Source organism: Pundamilia nyererei, unplaced genomic scaffold (genome assembly GCF_000239375.1).
Source record: "Pundamilia nyererei isolate P.nyererei 1_Seehausen unplaced genomic scaffold, PunNye1.0 scaffold00155, whole genome shotgun sequence".
Taxonomy (NCBI): domain Eukaryota; kingdom Metazoa; phylum Chordata; class Actinopteri; order Cichliformes; family Cichlidae; genus Pundamilia; species Pundamilia nyererei.
In genome coordinates this window covers 368,240-374,404 of record NW_005187556.1, presented here as the reverse complement: position 1 = coordinate 374,404, position 6,165 = coordinate 368,240, and the positions used below count along the sequence as shown (strand labels likewise).

Below are 6,165 nucleotides of genomic sequence, written 5' to 3'. Positions count from 1 at the left end.
CACACACACACACACACACACACACACACACACACACACACACACACACACACACACACACACACTCACTCACTCAAATCCCAGAGCTTCAGAATTCCCACTGTCTTCTTAGCTGTTTGCTTAAATATTTTATGAGCATAGATGTGTGTGTAAATCCGTTCTAGGTGCTGGGATGACAATGAATCAGCGAAAAAGTTGATGAAACGCTGTAAAAAAAATCCCAGTTTGCACAAAGGTGGGCAAATGTGCACTAGAACATGACAAACAACCCAAATAAATCCTAATAAAGAAGAAACCTGTGATACAGACCAAGGTAAAGTCCTTTCAAAATAACATCAGACGTCTAACAGTTCAAAGGAGCCAAGCAGAGTGATAGGTCATATAAAATCATGAAATTCAGACAATTAACTGATACAAAGAAACCCTTTGTCTATAAAGCTTGGGGACAATGACTGGTGCAAAAACCAGTGAACAAAGGATAAAAAGATGAAGAACCTGACAGCCGTCTATTGGCCTTGAATACAGATGGCTGTCTGGTTAAAGATCTTATGCAGACTTTGAAATGATCGTTTAATGTCCAAGGCCATCTTTTCAGATTGCTCCCAAGTGCAGAAACTGCTCTCACCCATACAAATTAATGGGCGAAGTCATTAACATCCAGACAATGTCAGAGTAGAGGACAGCAGTCAGAAGGAATTTTGACAACAACCAGACAGGGTCCGAACAGGGTTGAGAATAATTGTGAAAATTATACGTGATCTGAAATCTGAACTGACTCTGGTGTCGTTATCGTCTTCACAAATGATGTTTGGGAGAACAAAGTTGAAGCATTTTCCAGAGTTGTTCTTTCTGGACTGAAAAGTCTGTTCGCAATCAATCTATACTTTACTGGTGTTAAAGTGGAGTGTGGACCCTAAATGCAGACGTAGCACATGAACAGACAGACTGTAACTCAAAATGAAGACAATTCAAGTCCAAAAGGCAACTTAATCAAAAAGTCTGGGAAAACACAAAAGCAAACTAACCAGAAACATCACGAGACAGGAAAACTAAAGCGCTGCCAAAGGATAAAAGGACTGACTGGGCTTACTGTATGTACACACTGAGGATAATGAGAGTTGGAAACAGCTGAGGAAAACACATGAATGCAAACAGTCTGGGAAAATGAGATGATGGCAAGCAAAACTCAACACAAGGCATGTGAACAAATAACTATCAGTGAAATAAAACGTGATAACTAAATGATGAAACCAGCGACACAAATGAACTTAATACAAGGGAGCTGATACTAAAACACAAAACTAACAATATGAACAAAACTATAACCAGGAACTAAGGAGAGGGAGACATTAAGCAAATGACACGACTAACAGAGTTATCAGAAGACGTTAAAAAAACCCTGTAAGTTCATAAACTCAACATGCTGAGTCAATGACCCAGAACCAAGACAGCTGGTGCATTGATGCACAAGGGCTTGAAACTTACATGTTATTTATACATTTAAAATGTCTCATGAAGTAAAATGGACCTAAAATACAATGTAATCTTCAGAGGACACTCGTGATAATGACCTATACCTTTTTCACACCTGTGTGACGCTCGTTATTAATAGTGGGTGAACAACCACCTCCTAAAGCACAATCCCTGGGACTCCCTCTTGGTTTCAGAAGCCTCTTGGACGAGAGGTGAAACATCTTCAGAGTCTTTTAAGAAGTTCAGCTGCTCTCTTTTCAAGCTCTTACGACTACCATGACCTGGATGGCTGAGAATCTACGCAGATATCAGAGCACACAAATTTCTATTGAACTCTGGGCATTTCCAAACAAATCTTTAAAAAAAAACCCTGCAATGCTGTTCTTCCTTTTGAAATGCTGTGACCAGAGCTTCCAAAGTCACGTAATGCTTGCTTTTTTATAAAAAAAAAAAAAAAAGACCAGACAGACAAAGTCTGGTCTCTAAATACTCCTGAGTCATGACCAGCCTACAGTCTGTTGGCTGGTGCAGAAAATGGTGCCAAGCTGTCGATGCCTCCTGTTTGGTGAAAATCTGTGACTTCTCAACAGCTCAGGCACACAGCAGTGTGAAAGCACATTACCATTTCACTAAATACAAAATACAAACTGCTACATGGAAGTCAGTTCATGTTTGTCTTGGTGATGTGTTATTATGCTATATGTTTCTGTCCACTTAAAACCACAAATATGTTCCTGTTTGCTTATTTTTCTTCAGAATTACGAAGCTTTTTCATGTGAGTCCAGCTGGAGGCAAACGATTATAAAGCCTGCATCTTAAACATCAACACTTGCTGTCACTGATGCTTAAAAATCAATCCAAATAAATAGTATACAGAATGTTTTGTAGCTCTATACATTTCACCATTTAAATTAGATTAAGTTTTCTTCAGGAAATTAGGTTAAATTTCCAAGATGACTCCAAAGAAAAGGTATTCTCACCTGTTTCTCTTTGAAGAGCCTCGATCTGTTTTTCTGTCTAAAGTCAAATTAGGCAGTAATGTTGTACAGATAATTGTATCAACAGGATATTAGAGGCTGTCACTCAGCATCATTCACTGCATTGGTTCAGTTATGGTGTTTCTCATTGGAGCAGAGCGGCCCCCTGCAGTGCAAACTTAATTCAGCCAAAACTGAGAGCAGCTGCCTGGTGAAACTCCCAACACACACACACAGAGGTTTTTTTTCCTGCTGCTGTCAGTTTTTCTCCACTACACACTCAAAATCTGCCTTCCTCTTTTGTCCTTTACTTGATTTGACTTTCCGTCGTTGTCTATATAAAAAGCTCCGTGAATGTTAAATTTAAATGCACATGTGAGCGTTGCAAAAGTTACTTGTGACAATAAATAAATGAGCGTAATCAGCTGTATCTTCAGTGAGTTCCTTTATCCTGCATAGTTGTTCTCCAGCAGCTCAGAGTTCAGCTGCTTTTGCTAAATGAAGCAGGTTCTCCAAGTTCTGGTTAGAGAAACACTCCAGGTTGTAATGAATATCCAGAAAAGAGCAAGAAATTCTCTCGTTTTCCAAGAGAGTGTTCGACAATTAAACATAACCATCATAACAATAACCTAGGCCAATGGGTGGGTCACGGTGGCAGCATCCTAAGCAGAGAAGCCCAGACCTCCCTCTTCCCGGCAACTTCCTCCCAGGGAAACACCAGTGCATTCCCAGCCTAGAGATACAATCTCTCCAGCATGTCCAGGGTCTGCCCCAGGGCCTCCTCCCCGTGGGACACCTCATCTAGGGGGTGCCCGGAGGCATCCTAGTCAGATCCCCGAACCACCTCAACTGGCTCCTTTGGATTTGGAGGAGCAGTGGCTCTACTCTGAGCCCATCTCAGATGGCCGAACTCCTCACCCTATCTCTAAGGGAGAGCCCAGCCACCCTTCAAAGAAACCCCATTTCCGGCACTTGTATCCACAGTCTCGTTCTTTCAGTCACTACCCACAGCTCGTGACCATAGGTAAGGGTAGGGATGCAGATCAGCTGGTGAATCGAGAGCTTCGCTTCTACACTCAGCTCTCTCTTCTCCATAATGGACCGGTACAGCGTCTGCATCGGGCAGCCGCAGCACCAATCCATCTGTCGATCGCCTGCTCCCTTCTCCCCACACTCGTGAACCACCCTTTTTCGGCTGAAAACCATGGCCTCAGATTTGGCGGTGCTGATTGTCTCAAACTGGGCTGCAAACCAGTCCAGTGTGAGCTGGAGGCTGTCACCTGATGAAGCCAACAGAACCACATCATTTGTGAAAAACAGACATGAGATTCTGAGACCAAACAAGTGGAAGCCTTCTGCCACTTGCCTACATCTAGAAATTCTGTCCAAAACAGTTATGAACTGTGACAAAGGGCAGCCCTGGCAGAGTCGAACACCTACCGGAAACTCATCCAAATCACTGAATTCCGGTGTTCCAGTCACTTCCATGGACACGGGTGTATAAAATTAGGCACCTAGGCATCCAGACTGCATCTACAAACATGGGTTGCTTTCAAGAGCTCACTGAATTATAGAATGGTACCGTGACAGGATGCCAGCTGTGCAACAAGTCCAGTCATGAAATTTCCTCATTTCTAAATATTCCACAGTCATCTGTTAGTGGTATTATGACAAAGTGAAAGGATTTCAAATCACAGAAACTCAGCCAGAAAGTGCTACGTAAAACCACGCGATTAAAAACTATGCATAGAAATGTGATATCACTCGATATCACTGCACATGCATTGACTCACATATCCTGCTTTATCCTCCTTGCTGACTCAACTGAGAATCTTAATTACAACAATTTTAACTTCTTGCAACAACAGAGGTCACCCCCTGCTGGCTTTTAGAAAGAATGCAGGCGTAAAACGCTTCACATGTTATCTGAAAAATGGACATCTTTTATATACAGTCTATGGTAGCACCTGGCTCTGAAGTTTTTTACTTAAATCTCTTTACATTGCTCTGTACTTCTTTCCCTTTTCTCCACTCCACTCTGTATTGGCCTCTCTGAAACACTGAAGCAAACAGAGTGTTTCAACTCCCATTTATCTCGGGATTTGTGACACTGATGAAGGAGCGAGTGCTGGGTGACACTGTGTTTGTATGTGTGAGACTCTCTTTGTGTGAGTTTCTGATTGATTGTGTTTGACTGTCAGGATTAAAAGAGAGCAGAAGACCGAGCGCAGTCTCCTCTGTCATCAGGATAGCAGCCACCCTGTGAAAGACGTGCTAATGAGTTTTTATCTTGTTCCACAGTAATTAAGTTATCAAACGATGATGACAAATTATGTGTAGAATTGGTAATCTGGATGGTTAAAATGGTAATGTAGTGTTTCCCACCAATCCATTTGAATGAAAAAGACAAAGCTTAGCATCTGGTGCCTGGAACAGACAGACTTTCACCCCCGCATACCAAAAATCCAGGCCTTGTCTGAAGGTATTCATTATCACTGATGAGCTCTCGGCACCCGAGTAGAAAGCATATTATTAGGAAAGCTATTTTGGAGTTACTTTCTGATGAATACAGAAATTATTTGGACGCGAACTGTGCAAATGACATTTGAAGGGTGAGTTTAGCTTTAGTTCACCCTGCAGAGGACCGTGATCTTTTCACGCACACGTCGAGTTGGCAGCCACCCAGTGCAGCTACGTCACTATCTACTGCAGCTTCACTGGAGCAGCTGTTGATTAAGTGCCTTGCTCAAGGACACCCAAAGGTGATTGGGTTCCCTTCCTCACAGCATACATGTATACACGCTTTGAAGATTGGCCACTTCTGTAACACAGCAAGCGAATGCCAAATTGGATATTTGAGACAACAAGAGCTAAAAAGGTGCAAAGATGTTCTCCTGTTGCTATGCACCCAACATGTTGGTAGCAGTCTAATTAGTATTAGATGGATGTGCTGCACTGACAAAGGAGATGTATTGAAAATGAAAACAAAAACAAAAAAACGACCTCATGTGTTTTCTTTTGAAATTGAAGGTTTAGAATTAAATTGTGTGTTTTGTCTGATTGTCTTGTTCAGCTTTTCAAACTCTGAATAGTGCTTCTCATGCTAATAGCTAACGTAATCAAACTTGGTTAGCAAGCTGCATTTATATACTGTACACATGCATCAGAAAAACACATAGCCTACCTGCTAATTAGCGCTAACAGATAAAATACAGAAACTGCCTTCACTGAAACTGAGCTACATACTTCTTAAATGGTAAATTTAAATGCACAATAACCCATATTAGTATGCCAACAGCACAAACATGATCCAAAACCACAGTTCATTGACTTTAATGAGTACAGGTGAGGCTAATCACAATGGCTAAGCGCTTTTAACCTAACATTCACACATTCGTACCCTGATGGATGCATTGGGAGAAACTTGGGGTTAAGCGTCCAAACATACTTCATGGATATGACATGCAGACTAGAGGAGCCGGGGATCAAATCCCTGACCTTAAAATAGGTAAACGATCTATTCTAACTCCTGAGCCACAACTGCCACAGGTCACAACTGTGGCTGTAAACATATTTATTTCTCTGTAAAGTTTGTAATTTTAGGTATTTTAACATGAAAGTGTAGATTCTAGATCGACGCGATCCTGAGCATCGAGTGGCTGGGTGGAGGAATTTTAGTTTTTGGCACTTTGCATTGGTGTCATTTGGGTTAAAG

At 41.7% G+C, this 6,165-nt stretch overlaps 1 protein-coding gene across 1 annotated transcript in view; it reads left to right on the top strand.

Moving 5' to 3' along the window:
- Positions 1 to 6,165, top strand: part of LOC102213593 (chloride channel protein-like) — a 51,842-nt gene that overhangs the window by 20,212 nt on the left and 25,465 nt on the right. The window lies entirely within an intron of this gene.